We start from the raw sequence: 21,212 nt of genomic DNA, 5'->3' as shown, positions 1-21,212 counted from the left end.
CACCATCATAACAGGTACAAGCAAGCAAAATCTGAGGGTAATGCTACTCAATGTTAGAAGTCTAAACCTCAAAATGCATTCACTCGAAGCACTCCTTAAAATGGAGAACATCGACATCTGTGCAGTGACCTGGTTCAAGGCTCCAGAGAGCACCCCTGCATTACCAGGCTATAATTCATACCACACCTTTCGGCCACCTAACCTGGACCGAAACACTACAGGTGGAGGCATGTCCATATTCATTAAGGATATCCACACCTCCAGGCTAGTTTCTCAGCATAATGCATTCGAGATTATCCAAGTGCAACTAACTCTGGGCAAGACCGCAATCCAAATTGTAACTTGCTAGAGATCCCCCACCATGCCCCAGGATTCCCACTCCTCATTTCTTGATACACTGGAAAATATTAGGGTACAATCCAACACCCTAATAATGGGCGATTTCAACTACCCCACCATTAACTGGGAAAACTACTCATGTACCAACTCTTTTGCTCAACATTGTTTGGAATTCATAAATTCCAACCCCTTGGATCAATTTATCCACACCCCCACCAGGGGCAGCAATATCCTAGACCTGGTCATTACCAACATGGGCAACCATAAGTGTTCCACACCAGAGGTCAATTCCTCGTTGGTCAGATCTGACCACAAGCTGATCAGCCTAGACATCGACATCCTGCCCACACCCCCCCATTAGGGAAACCACCGTAAAAAATTTCTCCAAAGCTAACTTCACACTTTTTAAGACAGAAGTGGCAAACTTCACGACACCCATGCAGATGGACAATAAAGGTACGACTGCTGAATCCTACACAAATGCACTTTATAAGCACTTACATGAGTGCATGGATTGTGCTATCCCTAACAGAACCAAGATGCTATCCTCCAAAAAAGGAAGCCAATTTGGTGGTCCCCTGCCATAAACAAACTCTACAACAGAAGAAAGAAACTGTTGCAAAAAAGAGTAAAATCCCATGACTGGAAGAACTCCCTGGTCAGCCTCATTAAGAAGGTGAGATCCCTCATAAAATCGTCTAAAGCTAGTTATGAAAACAAAATTGCCACTGATTCTAAAGACAACCACAAAGCATTCTATAGTTATGTCAAGAATCTCAATGGCAACACTCAGATCTGCTCTGAGTTACAGCACAATGGCACAAAATATATAGAACCAACTGATATTGCCAACATCCTGGCAGATAGGTTCAGTGCTAACTTTACCCCCCCCCACCCCTTAAAGGGCCCATCTCCATACTGGAACAATGCAAAGTTCCTGTAATCACGGCTGCACAGGTAAAAAACACACTCTCCAAAGCCAAGAACACAGCATCCATGGGACCTGCCAACATCCCAGGCTGCGTTCTACATGAACTACAGAATGAACTGCCACCCCACCTAAGCACCATATTCAGTCATAGTCTCACCTCAGGTTTTGTGCCCACTGAATGGCACACAGTGACGGTTATCCCACTCCACAAAGGGGGAGCCACCACGGACCCTGGGAACTACTGCCCCATTAGCCTAACGAGCCTGGTCTGCAAGGCCATGAAACGTATCATCATGGAACTTATAACCAAAGATATTGGTAATCTCCAAACTCTGGACCCCACCCAGTTCGGGTTTGTAAAAGGCAGATCATGTCTCCTAAACCTAATTGACTTCTTTGAAGCAGTCACCAAGGCCGTAGAAGAGGGTAAGGTGGTTCACACAGCCTATCTAGATCTCACCAAGGCTTTTGACACCATCCCCCACTCTGGAATTATGGATAAACTCACTAAACTAGGTATAAATCCCTATGTCACAAGATGGGTTGCCAACTGGCTCACTGACAGAACCCACACTGTGAAAGTAGCAGACTCCAAATTCGATTTCAGACCAATGACAAGTGGAGTACCACAGGGTTCAGTCCTGGGTCCTCTCCTGTTTGGTATCTACTTTTCTGAAGTACAGGCTAACACAGAAGGTCTTTGGCTAATGAAGTCTGCAGATGACTGCAAACTAGGACCCATAACTGAAACTCCTAAAGAAGTGGACATCCTACAAAAAGACCTCACTGAGACAGATGCCTAGTGTCAAAGCCATGGCCTCAAGCTCAATGCCAAAAAGTGCATTGATATCCCCTTTAATAAAAACGCTGTATCCATGAGCTACCACATAGGTGGTAGCCTATTTAACACCGAATGTGTGATAAGAGACCTTGGGACACAGGTGGACAGTAGTCTCTCCTTTGATAATCACATCACCACAGTAATCAGGAAATCCTTCTATGTGGCACACTTCATCAGAAAAGCTTTCTCATCCAGGAAAAAAGAGGTTATTGTTCCCCTCTACTCGTCACTCATTAGACCCATTATAGAGTACAATTCCCCTTTTGGTATGTACCTCACAAGACATCTACAACAACTGGAAAGGCCGCAGAAATACCTCACAAAGAGGATTACCAGCCTCAAACAGATGCCCTATGCAGACCGTCTTAAAAAACTCCAGCTTTACTCTGTCGCATATCGCTTACTCAGAGGTGATCTCTGCGTAATATACAAAGCTATGTCAAACCCAGAGCTGTTGGACATGCTCCACTTAAAGAAATCCTGATCCCTCTAAGCTACACACTCTAGGGACCTAAACCTTGTCACCACAATAAACAGAACATGCTGGAGGGATAGACTCCTGTCCCAGAGCCTTCCCATACTCTGGAACAAACTACCTATCTATATCAAACAAAGCTCCTCATTCGCACTCTTTAAGAAAAATCTTGACGATTGGATTGGAAATAGGAAATTCACCCCGGGGATCACCTCTGTGGCTCTGCTCGACAGGGGCACTGGAAAATAATTTTCTTGGTTGGCAAAAGCCAGGGTACCTTTTTGGCTAGGCTTGTATAGGCCCTAGGGCCGATAGCCTAGTATCTACGTATGAACCTAACTACTGGATGAGGTTAGTACCTTTGAGATCATTGAATTCTCAGATATTTGCTGCATGGGCTTTAGAGATTTTTAAGGTGAAAGTCCCAAGTTTATGGTCTAAATTATCTAGGAAGGAAATCCCAGGGGAATAGTGTATGAAGTGGGTATATTTGTAATGACCTGATCAGGAATATTTTGTCTTCCAGTGGGTTTGGTAATTATCTGTTCTAGGGAGTTTTTGTTTACGTCTTAGAACTTCTGGGCATACCCTACATTGAAGGTAAAGGTGTTCCATTTAATTGAGGTGTAGTTAGTAATTCCTGTTAATAAGGAGTTCAATGAGTATATTTTGTAATCTAACATGGTCTTCTGGGGGCTGGGAAAGTGTGTTATAATAGGATACAAACTGAATGTCTGCCCTATTTAGGGTGATTTGGTGTTCTGTAAGTACATTTTGTGAGTCCCTAGGTGTCTGCATAGACATGGTATGATCTTTGACAAATATGGAGATCTGAGCACAGTTGCCATCAAGACCAAAGGCATGGTAGATGTAAAATCCAGTTATGGAAGGAGATTTCTCTTTACATTGAAAGCAAGTCTGAGTAATTATATAAACACAGATGTGTTCTAAATGCAAGATAGCTTCAACAGTGGGTAATTTGCTGTTGAGACGTCTGGCACTGTGAAGAATCACCTTAATATAATCCAGTTTTGGGCTAGATATGTTTGTTATTATGGAATGTCCATTTGCCAGACTCTACATAAAATACGGCACTACGGAAGCAGCAAAGGCTTTACCCAGTATGCAGAAGCCTTGGAATTAGAGGTGCAGGCCATCTTTTGAAAAGCAAGTTGGACTGTCAAGCATTGCTTCCCATGCTGACACATAATCCCATTGGAATGGCACCAACTATTTAACTAATTGTTAAAGACAATTTTTTTTTTATTTTTATTTGTATCTAAGCATCATGCATGGTGAAATAAGGATTACACTCAAGAGTCTTGCCTGAATTTGTCATATGAATGGCGTGTTCTACATGTCCCTCGGGTCTGCCTGCATGTCCCTAAAGGTTTTGTGTTCCAAATCATTCACTCCCACATGGATTACCATGTCGTAGCCATATATGTCAGGTGAATGAGTCTTTACAGCCTTTGTGATATTAAAGATCCTATTGCTAAAAAGACAATTTGCTATAACCTTGTCTTTGTCCAGCCTTGTGAGTGGAGAATCGGTGTACCTAACTATAAACTCACCTATCATAGACATTTTTATTAATACAGTGGTTTGTAGTAATAAATTTGAAGTAATTTGACTCTTGGTGACTCTGCTGAAGGAGTGTATGTGAAGGAAATGAGGTGTTTACCACTGAAAGCTAGTCTTCCTAGTTCTAGGAAGATTTAGCAAAATGTTTTTTATAGCCTTAGAGTAAGATATTTTAATGTGATTTTGTTTAAATTATAGTGGAGGTGTGTGTTGCTCACACTCCATTTTTGTTTGTGTGTGTGACAGAAAGCACCAGTAGTTAAATATTTACACTTATCAGGACAGAATTACTTGTTTTGAGCATGACTTTGTTAGCTCTGAGAATAAAGCAGTTTCTATACTTCCTGGTGATACAGAGCACTCAGAGGCTGACAACAGAAAGGAAACAAGCAGGCTGACCTTCCATTTTTATCTAGTTATTTCAGAAATGTAATTGAAAAGTAGACAATTTAAGCTATATAACTATATGAGTCAGTCTGTGTAGGGATGTAACTAAACTGATTAATTTAGGGAGGGATACACTAGCACAGAAAAACTATATGTAACTAAATGAGATTATTTAAGTTGGAAGACACACTACACTGTTAGTAAGATGTAAGGAAAAGCAGATTTGTAGCTCAGGCATGGCTAGTGGCAACCACTCTGTTCAAACTAAGAGTGTTTTTTGACTAAGATGGCAACTGTGAACATATGAGTAGCACAGGACAGCTAAGGGCTGCTAAGAGGATTATATAATAATCCAAAAGCACACTGTGGTTCATCACACTGTTACAAGCATTCGTGTGCTATTGCAGGCTCCACTAGCAACAGTTAACTATACAATGTCTGGGAGCAGGTGGCAATATGAATACAGATGTGGATGAAAATGCGTGTCTGTTAAGAGCTCGTTGCAGTAGTGTGGCACTAATCACAGCTTCTTCTTCTTCTTTCAGCTGCTCCCGTTAGGGGTCGCCACAGCAGATCAACTGTTTCCATTTCCTCCTGTCCAATGCATTTTGCTCTGTCACACCAACCACCTGCATATCCTCTCTCACCACATCCATAAACCTTATCTTAGGCCTTCCTCTTTTCCTGTTACCTGGCAGCTTCATCCTTAGCATCTTTTTCCCAATATACTCTGCATCCCTCCTCAGCACATGTCCAAACCAACGTAATCTTGCCTCTCTGGCTTTGTCTTCAAACCTTGCAACCTGGGCTGACCCTCTAATATACTTATTCCTAATCCTGTCCATCTTCGTCACACCCAGTGCAAATCTTAACATCTTCAACTCTGCCACGTCAAGCTCTGACTCCTGCCTTTTTGTCAATGCCACTGTCTCCAACCCGTATAACATAGCTGGTCTCATTACCCTCTTGTAGTCCTTCCCTTTCACTCTTACTGGTACTCGTCTGTCACAAATTACTCCTGACACTTTTCTCTACCCACTCCATCCTGCCTGTACTCTCTTCTTCACCTCTCTTCCACACTCACCATTACTCTGAACTGTTGATCCCAAGTACTTAAACTCATTCACCTTCGCCACCTCTACTCCCTGCATCCTCACCATTCCTCTATCCTTCCTCTCATTCACACACATATATTCTGTCTTAGTCCTGCTGACCTTCATTCCTCTTCTCTCTAGAGCATATCTCCACCTCTCCAGGGTCTCCTCCACCTGTTCCCTACTCTCACTACAGATCACAATGTCATCTGCAAACATAGTCCACGGGGACTCCTGTCTGATCTCGTCTGTCTACCTGTCCATCACCATTGCAAATAAGAAAGGGCTCAGAGCCGATCCTTGATGTAATCCCACCTCCACCTTAAACGCATCCGTCACTCCCACCGCAGACCTCACCGCTGTCACACTACCCTCGTACATATCTTGTACCACACTTACATACTTCTCTGACACTCCCGACTTCCTCATACAATACCACAACTCCTCTCTAGCCACCCTGTCATATGCGTTCTCTAAATCCACAAAGACACAATGCAACTCCTTCTGACCTTCTCTGTACTTCTCCATCAACACTCTCAGAGCAAACATCGCATCTGTAGTGCTCTTTCCTGGCATGAAACCATACTGCTGATCACTAATTATCACCTCCCTTCTTAACCTAGCTTCCACTACTCTTTCCCATAACTTCATTCTGTGACTGATCAGTTTAATCCCTCTGTAGTTACTACAGCTCTGCACATCACCCTTATTCTTAAAAATCGGTACCAAAACACCTTTTCTCCATTCCTCAGGCATCCTCTCACTTTCCAAGATTTCATTAAACAATCTAGTTAAAAACTCCACTGCCATTTTACCTAAACACCTCCATGCTTCCATAGGTATGTCATCTGGACCAATAGCCTTTCCATTCTTCATCCTCTTCATAGCTATCCTTACTTCATCCTTGCTAATCCACTGCACTTCATGATTCACTATCCGCACATCATCCAACCTTCTCTCCCTCTCATTCTCTTCATTCATCAACCCCTCAAAGTATTCTTTCCATCTGCTCAACACACTCTCCTCATTTGTGAGTACGTTTCCCTCATTATCCTTTATCACCCTTACCTGCTGGACATCTTTACTAGCTCGGTCCCTCTGTCTAGCCAATCGGTACAGGTCCTTTTCTCCCTCCTTAGTGTCCAACCTTTTATACAACTCTTCATATGCCTTATCCTTAGCCTTCGTCACCTCTCTTTGCCATACACCTCATCTCCTTATACTCTTGTCTACTTTCTTCATCTCTTTGACAATCCCACTTCTTCTTCGCCAACCTCTTTCTCTGTATACTCTCCTCTACTTCTTCATTCCACCACCAGGTCTCCTTGACCTCCTTCCTCTTTCCAGATGTCACACCAAGCACCCTTCCAGCCATCTCTGTTACTAGCTCTGCTGTAGTTACCCAGCTATTCGGTAACTCACAGCACTGAACTAAAACACTTTATTCATAACTGGAGGAAATAACAATAAAATTTCAATATAACCCACTAACCAATAGCAGCACATTATATTTTCACTTTGATAGTAGGTGTAAGCTTAAAACTAATCTGTTTTTCTTTTCTGCCACTAGTGTTAAAACCAGTAAATTATTTCAAAGAAAGGTCACTAAAATCAATTAGAAAGAATGCAGCTTGTGTAATATAGCAATAACCCACGCCTGGGTGTGGGTAATGCGGGATTTTAACCACGGTTGGCGTGGTTTGGTCCCGAGGGCGAAGCCTGAGGGACCAAACAAAGACAACCGTGGTTAAATCCCGCATTACCCACACCCAGAAGTGGGTTATTGCTATTATACTATGACATTATTTAAGAAAAGAAACAATTACTTTTCTTAAATAATGGCATTGTATAATCCCTCTTTGCTGCCCTTCCGCAGCTGTCTGGCATCCACGGCAGTTCTGATGTACTGCGCATGCCTACACAGTACATCAGAGGTGTGGCCAAAAGCAACGGAGAAAGCAAGATCTCCATTGCTTTTTTACTGTTTTGCTATGTTAAATGGGTTTAACATAGCGAGATAGCTTTAAAATAAGCAACGGAGATGTCCGTTGCTTATTTTAAAGCTGTCTCACAATGTTAAACCCATTTAACATAGCTGTAAAAAGCAACGGAGATCTTGCTTTCTCCGTTGCTTTTTTTTTTAAACCTGTCTCGCTATGTTAAATGGGTTTAACATAGCAAGACAGCTTTAAAATAAGCAACGGAGATGTCCGTTGCTTATTTTAAAGCTGTCTCGCTATGTTAAATCCATTTAACATAGCGAGACAGGTTTAAAAAAAAGCAACAGAGAAAGCAAGATCTCCGTTGCTTTTTACACACTGTGTCGCTATGTTAAAGGAGTTTAACATAGCGAGACAGTGTTTTAAAAAAAGACTTATACTAATGGAAAATGTTCGGGCGACCGGACCTTTTTCCATTAGTATAAGTCGATTTACAACGTGCACGCTGGCCTATCAGCGTGCACATTTTGGAATATTAATAGGGGGTCATGGTATAATACTCAATATTAAGCAAAAGCAAGAAAAAGTCACTTAGTCCAGGTGGTCTTTGCTTCAGTAGCAGAGTTAGATCCAGTTTACACTGGTTTCAGTCTGAGCTACTTAGCTCAGTGTGTACTGGCTCATTGCAAAAGAGAGGCACCTCCATCACAGTGCTTTCTTTACAAGAGAAAATGGCAAGAAAAGCTCAGCATAGCGCACTCATCAACAGCAACACATTTTATTTTCATCCAAGTTCCAAAGCACATGCCTAGAACTAGCTAGAACTAGTTTAGCTAGTTTGTTTTTTTTTTCCTGCCACCATATTAAAAATAGTAAATTGATTCAAAGCAAGCTCATTAAATCAACTAGAAATACTGCCGGCTGCATTACTTTAATCAATATTAAGGAAAAGCAAGCAAAAGTCACTTAGCCCAGGGAGTCCTACCTTCAGTAACAGAGTCAGATCTGATTTATACGGGCCTCAATCTGGACCAGATATCTTAGAGTGTAGAAGCTTATATCAAATGAGTCTACCCATGCTAAAATGCCCTATTTATAAATGGAGAAAACAGCAATAAAATCTCTGTAGAATATGCCAGTCAGAAGCAACACACTAGTTAACCAAACTATTTTGTTGTTTTAAATCAAAACTGAAAAAATATAGGCTGCCTTACTCAAAGACAAAGAAAATGCAAAACAGAAAAACACATTAAAGCGTTCCAGTATTTGGCCTCTTCCCTTAGTCACAATTAAACTACAGTTTTTTTCAGTCTATTACTCAAGCAGAGTGCATTTGTGCCCCTGAATTAAGGAGTTTAACAATGGAGGTTGTCGCTTGTTTTGGCTGTATAACATGATTTAATTTTTTTCCTTCCAAGAAGTGAACAGCTTCAGGAATTACAGATCTTCCTTGTTTCATCTTTAGCAGAGTTGCTTTAAACAGACTTAGGCACTTCTGTACTTCTGCCAAGGTACTGTGGTGAACCCAGTGTGTTCATGCAGGCCACTAAGGCCAGTGTTTTAGATCAGCTTATTTTATACAGAAGGAAGTTTCTTTCGGTAATCCTCTTATCCTATTAAACCATTAAGCCTTTTGTGAGACAGGGATGTGTGTGTGTGTGTGTGTGTGTGTGTGTGTGTGTGTGTGTGTGTGTGTGTGTGTGTGTGTGTGTGTGTGTGTGCGCACTTGCATGCACGCGTGGAGATATAGCTATATCAACAGGCAGAGAGAGAGAGAGAGAGAGAGAGAGAGAGACGAAGGGTCTGCTATTTTGCCTATATATCATTTTAGTACCTTCCACTGAACGTCCCTCGTCTTGTCTATATCTTTAATTCCTGCCTTTAAATAACTGAGTCTTCAGAACTATTCATAATACTCCAGAGTAGATGTTGGCAGCTATCCAGAGAGCTAGCATTCTTATTTTCAAGCTATTTCTTTATTTTTCTATGTTTGTATGCATCCCATTATTTCATTAGCCTTTGTTGTCATTGTATCAGCATTTGTTTACCTTGATGTCATCTAATATATCTTCCCTAGGGCATTTCCTAATTTATTGTTACTTCTACTTCCCATCCAAATGTACATTCCTTTTCTGGGTTTTTATTTCCCCACTGCATTATTTTGCACTTCTGCATTAAATTTAAGCTGCAGTGTTTCATATCCTTCTTTTGATCTTCCCAGGTTTCTCCTCGTCCTTCTTATACATTTTTGTGTCTACCCTGTTGTATAACTTCTGTAAATAAGGTAAACATTTGCTTATAGTCTTTCTGTCATCCTGCTTATATTATTGAACAAACAATCCTGTACCCTGTCACTTCAGACTTTTTCAACATTCACCCAATAACATTATTTAAAAATACTATGCTCACAGCAGCACTTGAAAACACTATGACTTTTCATGTGTGTAGTAAATGCAGTCAGGTACACCGTCATGGAACATCACTAAACAAATTGCAACAAATACCATTTCACACACCACATAAACTTTAGTATATCGCTTCAGAGAATTATTCCTGTTTAGAATCACCTGACTTCTCAGCAGTCCTACTGGTTTGTACTTTTTGCCCAGTTTACTCATTCGATAATGGGTCTGTTTCCTGCTTTTATTTTTATTTATTTAACATTTGTTTATTATGAGTTCATTTTTATCAGAGACCCAGGGAGAAACATTTCAGATGCATGTCTTTGGAATGTGGGAGGAAACCGAAGCACCCAGAGGAAACCCAGGGAGGACATGCAGACTCCACACAGAAGGTACCCCAGCTCCGAATAAAACTGGAGAACCTCTTGCTGTGAGACTACAATGGTAATCACTGCACCACTGAACTGCACTGACTTTTTTTTTTTGGATGGTGCAGCAGTGGTAGCATTGTCACCTCACAGCAAGAGGCTCTCCGTCTCGATTCTCGGCTGGGGTGCCTTCTGTGTAGAGTCTGCATGTCCTTCCTGCAGTTGTGTGGGTTTCTTCCAGGTGCTCTGATTTCCTCCCAAGTTACAAAGACGTGCATCTGGAGCATTTCTCTGTGGACCTCTTCTGAAAATTGGCTCATTCCAAGTTGGACTTTCCCAGTAAACAAATGTTAAATAAAAAAAAATAAATAAATATTATTCTGCTTTAGCTAATCCCTTTCCTATTTCCTGTGTTCACACCTGTGTCTCTTACATAACCCTTCCTTATGCCCTTTTCAAGTTTTTTTTTTTTCTCCCTGTCTCCAAACTTCATCAAGCTCTGGTAGTTTTATTTATAGGCAGGCTGTGTTGGAAGCAGCCACCATGCAAAAAATAAAAAAAAACATGTTTTAAAAATGTTGAATTTTGACATTCAACCAATTCTGAAATTAATAATTTTAATGTACAACAATATGCAGTTTCTTTTAGGTCTATTTTATTGATAGTGTATAAACTGATTATTTTATCTTTCATCTTTATATGATATTAGTTTATATTGTGTAAACACTCCTGTTTCTGTTGTTCCTGATGTTTCAGTACAGGTCTCCACCTGTAGAAGGATTACTACTCCAAGTAGCACCTCTTGGTTAGCAAAATGCAAAAGAAATAAAGATGCACAACACATAATAAAATAATGGAGTCAAAATCACACAGTAAACACCTCTCGATTGTGCTATCCAACTTACCCAAATCATCATCATTAGACATAAACAACTGCATAACAGCAGTAAGGCCCTCACTGCTGTGTCATACTAAAGTAATACTAGTCCTAGTTTTATGTTCTTAATTTAAGCAGCACCCCCCCCCCCCACCCACCAAGAAGTCATGTTACCATGCAGTCTCTGACATACCTTATTGATTAAATCACTAATCTTATCAACTTTTTTATTTCATTCGGGGAAGTGCTTAGCCATTTGAAAGCCACATAGTTAACATTACAGTAAGCAACATTTCTACCCTAACTATACACATGGTACGAGTATGCTATATGTTTTCATCAGAATGTGTCCGGGAGGGGGGCAGGGGGGTGGACATGAAAATTTAGAAACCTGTAAATGATTCAAGATTATGCCTTTTTTGTCTGCATTCCATGTTGGTAAGTAAGGAAGAATCTGGATATTGTGTAACCAAACAAGAATCTGCCTGAGAATGTTGTATGTCTTTTTCATGTCAGTTCCCTATTGTCTCTACAACATGGGTGTTCTGCCTTTGCAGGTGTACACCGTGGCATTGTACTGAATACATTATTATAAGTTAGTACAATATTACCACAGTCTTATTTGTAGCCTTTATACTTACGATTGTTGTCCATCTTTCCCAGCAGAATAAAGGTCTGTTAGTAGGGCATTGCTTGGACAAACAGTTCCTATTTTAACAAGCAGCTTTCATGTTTTCTCCAGTCAGTATACCACAATGGACCTCATATAAGGACCTTTGCCTCAAATCTGTCTACTTAGCTGGGTAATAGATTAAACTACTTGGTCACTATACTGCTGAGTATCATAAAAATTAATTTATTGTAAAGATCTCTATGGCCTACTTTTGCTATCCAGCATAACTTTATTTCACCTTTCTTGACAAATTACCAGTGAGTTTTATGCAAGGATCTGTGTATCTGTGTTTAATTATTTGAAATGCATTTTATTTGCCCTGTGTCGAATACTTTAATGTCACACTGACTGCATTTCTCCATAAAACTAATGCGATATTTTGGTTCAGTTAAATATTCTGCTTCATAGCTTGTGAGTCTAGAATTAATTCCTCACTTTTGGCCACAATTTGTCTAGCTTCGACATGTTCTCCAAATGTCTTTTTGGTTTTCTTTGAACATTGTTTCCTTTCTAAACTATTTTTATTGACTGGTTGCAAAAACTTAACTGGTATGTACATCATATAATATATATATATATATATATATATATATATATATATATATATATATATATATATCATACCTGTAGAAATTATATGACATGTATATCATTTTTCTTGATCATTGAAGTCCAGAGTGCAGCTTATTAAAGGTCTGAAAATAACATCGTCATTAAACCAAATAAATACATCAAACAGTGTGATGTGAGAGTGTTCAATCTCGCCATTTGTTCTTACACACGGGTTCGGAGACGATCCTCGGCTCCGAGTCGGCTGCATCGCAAAGCTCTGAATCTCAGAGAAGCTCGAGACCAGCCCATATCCCACAATCCTCCCTGCCATTACCCAGATCTAGTTTTCCGCTGCAACAGATCGGATCGAGGAGAGCTCGGACCAGAAAAAAACTTGATATTTGGTTACAGTTTCCAGATAAGCTGCTTATTTTTTTGCTGAAATAAGTTTATATTTCTTAGTATTATATAGAAGTGCTGTGTGTGTGTGTTTATTATCATATATATCCCCTTTTATTCTTCAGGCACCTTTTGTGGCCTAACCCCTTTTTTCTCTGGGTGTGGTTTGTCAAGTGTCTTTGTATACTTATATAAGGTTTTTATATATATATATATATATATATATATATATATATATATATATATATATATATATATATATATATACATATATAGGATTTAGTGATTAATAGTAGTGTTTATCTTATATCTGCCTAGTGAAGTGTTTGTTATATTTAGTCATGTCGGAAAAAGCTAAATCCGGCTTTAAGAGATGTCAGTGTGGGCAGAAAGTGTCCATTACTGACAATCACGCTTCCTGCGTTTACTGTCTTGGCCCTCTCCAGCTTCAAGAGGATTGTTCTATTTGTCATTCTTTTAGCGGGAGGGTCATGACAGATAGACGCAGGAAGCTTATAGACAGAGGATTACTTAAGCCTGCCTTTCAAGAGGCTTTGGACAAGTCGGATCAGGCTTCTAAATCCTCAAAGGGGTCGAAGATGTCGGAGCCCATGTCATCGGCTCCGAGTTCATCTTCTAGGGTTTGTTCGCTGGTTCCACAGACCTCGGGGCCGTGCGTCGAACGTTTATCTTTCACTGAGCCCCAGATCTTGGAACCGGTGTCGGAGCTGCCACCACCGTCCATTCTTCGGTCGGTGCCATCTTCGGCTCCTTCGACCCGTTCTTCCAGACCGTTATCTGAGACGGATGTGGATCATGTCATGCAGAAACTCATGGAAAACACGGCCCTTTCCAAGTTGATTGCAGTTTCCTCCCAGTTGGTGTCGAAACTAGAAGGCCTCCCCATATCTCCAATGGGTCCTCCTTCGAGACCCATCCAGATTTCAGAGCCAGGAGAGGATGACCTGATGATAGTGGAGCACTCGGTGCCAAAACCGTCCATTGCACGATCGACACCATTGACTTCGACTCCTTTGGAACTGGTAGGGGAGTAGCGGAGCCGACGGTCTCTCCTCGGTTCCAGGACTGAGAGTCATACCGACCTGTCGATGCCGACTCTCCCTCTCGGGGCCTCAGCGCAGACTGGCTCGGCTCTGTCCTCGGGGTCGGAGCCCACAGCACCTGGGTCTGGGATGCTCCCGTGTTCGTCGGAACTGGGGGAGTCCTCGACCCGGGGTTTGGGGGCTTTTGACCTTATGAGGAAAGTATTGTCTGCCCAGACAACCACTTCATCAGGGGAATCTTCTCCTTCCCCAAAAGGGCCACTTTCTGTTTCTGCTCCCATGACCCATCCAAAGCGTAAAGCCCCATTGCCTCAGCCACCCTCAGAGGGTTCCCCTGTTCCTTGTAGGCCTCACCAGAAGCCCACTCTGATGAGGTTCCGAGGAAACAGTTGTGCAAGAGGAGGCACATAGATTCCCCACAGGAATCTCTAACATCTGACACCGACTTGGATGAGGCAGAGGGGTCCCCCAAGTCACCCTCTGAGGATGTGTCATTTGCAGACATCCTGGAGATCTTGAAACAGAGGGGTGATTGACAATCCCTAGCCCTCACTGAGGACGAGTCGGTGCTGCTGAAGGCTTTTGGGGCTCAACCTTCTACCTCCTGGGTGACTCCGCCTTTCAATGAATTAATGGAATTGATTGCTTGAAGGGTGTGGGAGGCACCTGACACAGTGGAACCAGTCCCTAGGAAACCAAACAAGTTTATCACCACCCCCCAGGATAAAACTTATCTCACCAAGGGAGTTCCGCTCAACACTATGGTGGTAGTGGCAGCCACGAAAAAGGAGATGTCTGAGTCTTCCTCATCTGTTTATCCTCCTAATAAGGACTCTAGGACGATGGACAGCTATGGGAAGCGTGTTTTTAGTTCAGCGACTTTCTCCATGCGTTTGCTAAACTATTTGACTCATTTCACAGGTCTGCAGAGGGATCTCATCAAGGAGCTGACAGATACCCTCCAGGGTAACACAGATGCTGCTGTTTCAGATAAGGTAACAGCACAACTTAACACCCTTACCTCCATAGTAAACTCATCCATGAGGCTCATCTCATATGCAGCCGAAGGATCGAGTAGAGCTGCAGCTTCAGCGATTGCTCTTCAAAGACAATCCTGGATGCGGCTGTGCTCCTTTGCAGAAGTCTTCAAGTCTTCCTTTGCCAATGCCCCTTTTGATGGTGCCACACTCTTCGGGCCCTAGGTTAAGGAGACTCTGACTCGGTGTGAGCAAGAGGGAAAGACCCTGTCTGCTGTCGGGGTCCGTTTTTCCGCTCCTACTAGACCGTACCCCAAAGGGCAACGAGGCGGGAAAATGTGGTTCCATAAGAATCAGGGATCTTTCCAAGCCACACAGAGTGATACCCCCTCCAGAGGCAGAGGGGGGGTAGAAATGGAAGACGCTGCCCCGGCGGCAGAGGGGTTCCGCATAACCAAGGCGACAGGGATTCCATCCCTGGGAAGCCTTTCCAGCACTCCTGAAGGGAGGCCCGGCTGTCCTGCTCTGGAGGCAGTCGGGGGTCGCTTGGCTTTATACCCACTGGCCTGGCTAAATATTACTTCAGATTCCTGGGTAAAAAGCATTATAACCAGAGGATACAAAATCCCCTTCACATCAACTCCACCTCTACAAAGAAGGTTTCCAGATGTGCCACCCCATCTGCGAAGCCCAGCAGCTGTAGAAATTTCAAAGCTGCTCGAAAACAGAGTCATCCAACCAGTCCCAGTGGACCAAAAAGGATCCGGAACTTACTCAAGGTTCTTTTTAGTTCCAAAAAAGACAGGGGACTGGAGACCGATCTTAGATCTCAGCAATCTCAGCACCTTCGTGAAGAAGGAAAAGTTCCAGATGGTCACGCTTCAACTGATCCTTCCATTCTTACAGAAGAACGATTGGATGTGCTCTATAGATCTCAAAGACGCGTACTACCACATCAAAATGGCCAGACCATCCAGAGATCACCTGCGCTTCCGGCTGGGAGCCAGTCACTTTCAGTTTCGAGCTCTGCCCTTTGGACTCACCTCAGCCCCCAGGGTATTCACCAAATGCATGGCAGTAGTTGCTTCTCAATTGAGACGACAAGGATTCCAGGTGTTTCCCTATCTGGATGACTGGCTCCTCACCACTACTTACGAGTGTCGCCTCTTGCAAGCCAGAGACTACACAGTCAACCTTTGTTCCCACCTAGGGATTTCGATAAACTTTGAAAAGTCTTGCTTATCACCCTCACAGTGTATTTCATTCATCGGAGCAGACCTAGATACACAATCAACACTGCTAAAGCTCCCTCCAATAAGGGCGTCAACCCTCAAACAGCAGGTTTTTCTTCTACTAGAGAGCAGGAAAGCCCCGGCCAAACTGGTGTTGAAAGTTTTGGGACTAATGGCAGCGTCACTAATCGCAGTTCCTATGGGAAGATTACACATGAGGATCCTACAATGGCTGCTCTTCGTGCAGTGGTCATTCCAACACTTACCCCTAGCACACGAGATTCTGATAACAGACTCTTGCAGACGGGACCTCTCATGGTGGGTGTGCAATCAGAACCTCTCTATGGGTTGTCCATTTGTTCTACCCAGTCCAATGGCCACAATAACCACGGACGCTTCCCTGATAGGGTGGGGGGGCCTTTTTCAGGGAAGAACAGTCCAAGGGGAATGGTCCAACATGGAGTACACTCTACACATAAATGTTCTGGAGCTGAGGGCAGTGTTCCTGGTGTTGCAACACTTCCAAGCCCTCTAACCTCTAGGAACAGTAGCAGTTCAGACGGACAACATGTCTGTGGTCTGGTACATAAACAAGCAAGGGGGAACCAGGTCTTACCCGTTATGCAGAGAGGCCATGAGAATTTGGCAATGGGCAGAGTCCACGGGTCGCTTTCTGATAGCAACGCACATCCAGGGGTCATCCAACGTCATTGCGGACAGGTTGAGCAGAGCCATCCTGTTACCTCACGAGTGGTCCCTCAATTCACAGACGGCAGAAGAGATCTTCCGCAAATGGGGCCAGCCTTGCTGCGATCTATTTGCTTCCCCATTGAATGCAAAATGCAGAAGCTACTTTGCCCTTCTTCCCCCTCTGGGGGATGTCCCCAGGGATGCACTGATACACGATTGGCCCCCGGGTCTCCTATACGCATTTCCACCTACTCCCTTGATTCCCAGATTTCTACAGAAAGCCAGGAGCCTGGAAAGGACAATAATACTCATAGCCCCATTTTGGCCTCGGCAGATATGGTTCCCCTTTCTTCGAGCCTATCAAATAGAGGAACCGTGGATTCTGGACCCAGTACCAGATCTACTGACCCATTCGTCGGGAGTTCCTCACCCGTCTCTTCAGTCCCTCAAACTAGCAGCTTGGCTGCTCTGCTTCCCTGCCTAGCCAGGTCTGATCTACTCTTCCCGGCAGTTCAACACATTCTGGTTGCTTCTCATAAAGCTTCCACTACTAAACTCTACAGGAGTAAGTGGAACGCTTTGTGTACTGGGCATCTAGCCAACACTTAGACCCCCTGGTAGCTTCTCTACATAAAGTTTTGGAATTCTTATCTATCCTCTTTCACGAAGGAGCTTCTACTTCCACACTAAGAGTACAGTTGGTGGCCATATCAAACTTCCATATTGGTGAGGAAGGTTCTCCCATTATGTCTCACAGACTTTGTAAGGCCTTTATGAAAGGAACCTTCCATCTTAGACTGCCCGTCAGAAAACCTTTCTTTCCATGGAGCTTGAATTTGTTACTGTCGCAACTCATGTTGCCACCCTTTGAACCTGCTTCGTCCTGCCTCTTAAAGTTCTTATCGTGGAAGACGCCGTTCCTCGTCGCTGTGACTTCAGCTCGTAGAGTGTCAGAGTTGCAAGCATTATCGGTCAGACCGCCTTACTTGACATTCCATCCAGATAGAGTCTCTTTGCGTACAAATCCATCTTTCCTTCCAAAGGTATGTTCAGTTACGAATATTAACCAGTCTATAGAACTCCCTACCTTTTTCAAGAACCATACTAACAAATTGGCGTATATGCTGCACAAGTTGGATGTTCACAGGCAATTAAGATTTTATTTGGATAGGACCAAAGCTTACAGGAAGACAGATCAGCTCTTCGTCGCGTTTGCAGACAATAAAAAGGGCATGACAATTACTAAACGTACATTATCTAAATGGCTTGCTGATTGTATAGCCTTTGTATACTCTAAATCAAATCAGTCCTTACCCACCAAACCTAAGGCCCATTCTACCAGATCCGTCTCCACTTCCTTAGCTCATGCAGCTCGCTTGCCTTTGGACACTATTTGTGCAGCAGCCACGTGGTCTAAGCCACATACTTTCATCACTCATTATAGAGTGGACAAAGTCTCCAAAGACAGGACATCGTTTGGTTCCACTGTGCTTAGGAACGTTCTTCCATAAGTCACTCGGGGTGATGGAGCTAGGGATGCTACCAGTGTGTAAGAACAAACGGCGAGATTGAACACTCTCACATAAAGAAGTTATGTCCTTACCATAACGTTCCATGTGGAGTGTTCATCTCGCCTTTGTTCTTACATTCCCTCCCTTCCCCTCCCCACGTGTTTTGGAAGAACTGGTAGGATTAGATTCTGAACGACTTGTCTTAATCCCTTCCGGGGTATATGGTCCGGTGTATCATGGGGTATATGTTTCTACCCTCGGTTAGTGCTATGGTGAGAGAGTGTCTCTGAATGCCTGAGAGAGTGTATAGTTCTTGCACCGGAGGTGTTGGATTTTTTGGTCTGGTTTGTTTGCAAACTAGATCTGAGTAATGGCAGGGAGGATTGTGGGATATGGGCTGGTCTCGAGCTTCTCTGAGATTCAGAGCTTTGCGATGCAGCCAACTCGGAGCCGAGGATCGGCTCCAAACCCGTGTGTAAGAACAAAGGCGAGATGAACACTCCACATGGAACGTTATGGTAAGGACATAACTTCTTTTTATAGTCTTTTGAGAAGGGTAGATAATGGATTTGTCATGAAACTTGGGTAAATGAAACAACTTGATCATGAAAAGGAATAAACTTTGGATTGGAGAGCATGTGACCTGTGTTGGAGAAGTGGGCCTGAGTACTGAATGAACTAACCAGTGAAGATAGGACTGAGTGGTCAATTCATCATGGGGGTGCTGCTTGAAGAGAACCTGTGGTTAAACAATTACTTGATGTGCCAGCTCAAAACTGGGCAGTAAGCATACCCCAAAATGCCACAGAAAGGGTGAGTGAAAGCATAAGCCCACACAAAGATTTGTGCCTCACGTTAAGTGTAGGTAGTGGGAGATGAAAGTGCTGTACCAGATGACCATTATTCAAGGCTGGTTTGCATTATCTAGTATGCTGTAAACCTCTTTAAACTTGACAGTTTATCTTACATAGTTAGAGAGCATGCAGATCTAGATAATGCAAATCAGGCTTGAATAATATCCATCTGGTACAACACTTTTATCTCCCATTACTTGTCATTGTATTGAGGCACAGAATAGGCCAGATCTCAATTCCTTGAAAGGGAACAGCTAACCCCACTGAGTGATGGTGGTTGCTATGCCAGCTGGCCAGTGGCACAAGTAGGTCATGGGGGCTCTAGTATTGCTAAATGGTCAAAAAGGCTGAAGCAAAAATAAATAAATTAATTTGTTAAATAAATAATCTGAATGAGTGTGCTCATTCATGCCACTCTAAAATATTCAGTATGTCATAACTGTAGTAAATAATACTGCAAGCAGACCTTATTTAAAAAAAAAGGATAACAAGGAAACTATGAGAATTAACTGTTTTTATTTAATAAATGGGATATTTTGTGAGGCTACCTTTCAAAAATGAGTTCCAGCCTACAGATTCTACACAAACATCTCGTCATGTGGTCTATAATTCCACCTAGTCCTGCATAAATAGTATGGCTCCTAAAATGTCTTCATATATAAATAATTAAACGCTATACAATCAGTATTAAAGCTATGAAAAGTACAAAGTCAGATCTAGCATCTGCTTTAACTTAAGGAGGAACAGCTATCTGTGGAGGAAGTTTCATGGAGGTGCCTTGCTCACTTAAAGTCCTTATCACAGAAAACTTTCTTCCTACTAATTATCACGACACCATGTTAGTAGGTGCCACAATGTAGCATTAAGTGGAGGATGTGTCATCTCTTAGGCATGTTAAGCAGCTGTCTTGTGGATGTGTCTACATTTCTGTCCTTAATATTCTCATTGATCACATGAAGTCATGCTATTTCCATCCACACCCAATGTACCTTGGAGTCAAGGGAATCAAGGAGTATCATACCAAATAAGGAATTCCCAAAAAACTAATTTTCATAACTCTACCTTTTTTTTTCTAAAGTCTTTTAACAAGATTCCCACTTCACTACTTCTCCCAGTGCTGGCAACTATGTAGAGAAAAGGTGAGTAGCTAATAGTAGAGCAAAATGGTGAGGGGACTAGAGGGTCAAAGGTATGCAGAAAGACTCAGAGGTCAGCAGTATGTACAGAGCAGGTCAGAGAAGGACAAAGGGGATACAATAGGAATATACTTACTATCATATAGCAAGTCAGAGGAGTGGAGTCATACATGAAGGACAGGGTAGGGAGATGAGGGAGGAATGTCAGCTTAAGTCTAGTGTGCATTGTTTTGTAGCGTTGAATCTGCTGGAAGGATATCCCCACCCCCACTCATAGGCCTTTTACTGCTGAAGGTGAAGCTACATTAACACTTCAGCATAGTTCACTCTTATCAGTGTAATATAGCCCTGGAAAGACATTGAAAAGCCCATAACTATAAAATTAGATGTTGTGACTCGAGACAAGTATTTAGAGTTCAGACAACTTGACTTTTGTATCCATGAACATCCTACCTCACTGATTGTTTATGGTGGTAAACCATCTGGGGGGGGGACTGCTTTCCACTCAAGGAACTGAATGCTCCTCCTGGCATCAGAGCTTGTTCTCCCACTAAATTTGCCACTGTGGCTCCAATGTCAGAGTTACTTCACTACCCCATATCCCAAGTGTGTGTCTCCATCCAGCTGCTTTCACTCTACAAAAAGGTACATTGGATTCTTGTATTTTCTTAATCATTATGGTTTATGTCATTTTGGTTCAAACTTGTACTAGAAATATATAACTAAGATTTCACTGTGTTTAATTGTGGCTAAGTGCTGTGTCTTTGCTGTTAGTGTGTAGTCTATATCATATATTCGAAATTCCAAAATATCGAACACCATAAGCTCAAACTTGGAATTTCGAAATATGATAACATCAAACACTCAGAATAGTGAATTTTTTCCC

Source organism: Protopterus annectens, chromosome 3.part1 (genome assembly GCF_019279795.1).
Source record: "Protopterus annectens isolate FY-2018-M chromosome 3.part1, PAN1.0, whole genome shotgun sequence".
NCBI lineage: Eukaryota > Metazoa > Chordata > Ceratodontiformes > Protopteridae > Protopterus > Protopterus annectens.
The sequence above is the reverse complement of the archived record's forward strand: the minus strand, read 5'-3'. Positions refer to the sequence as shown.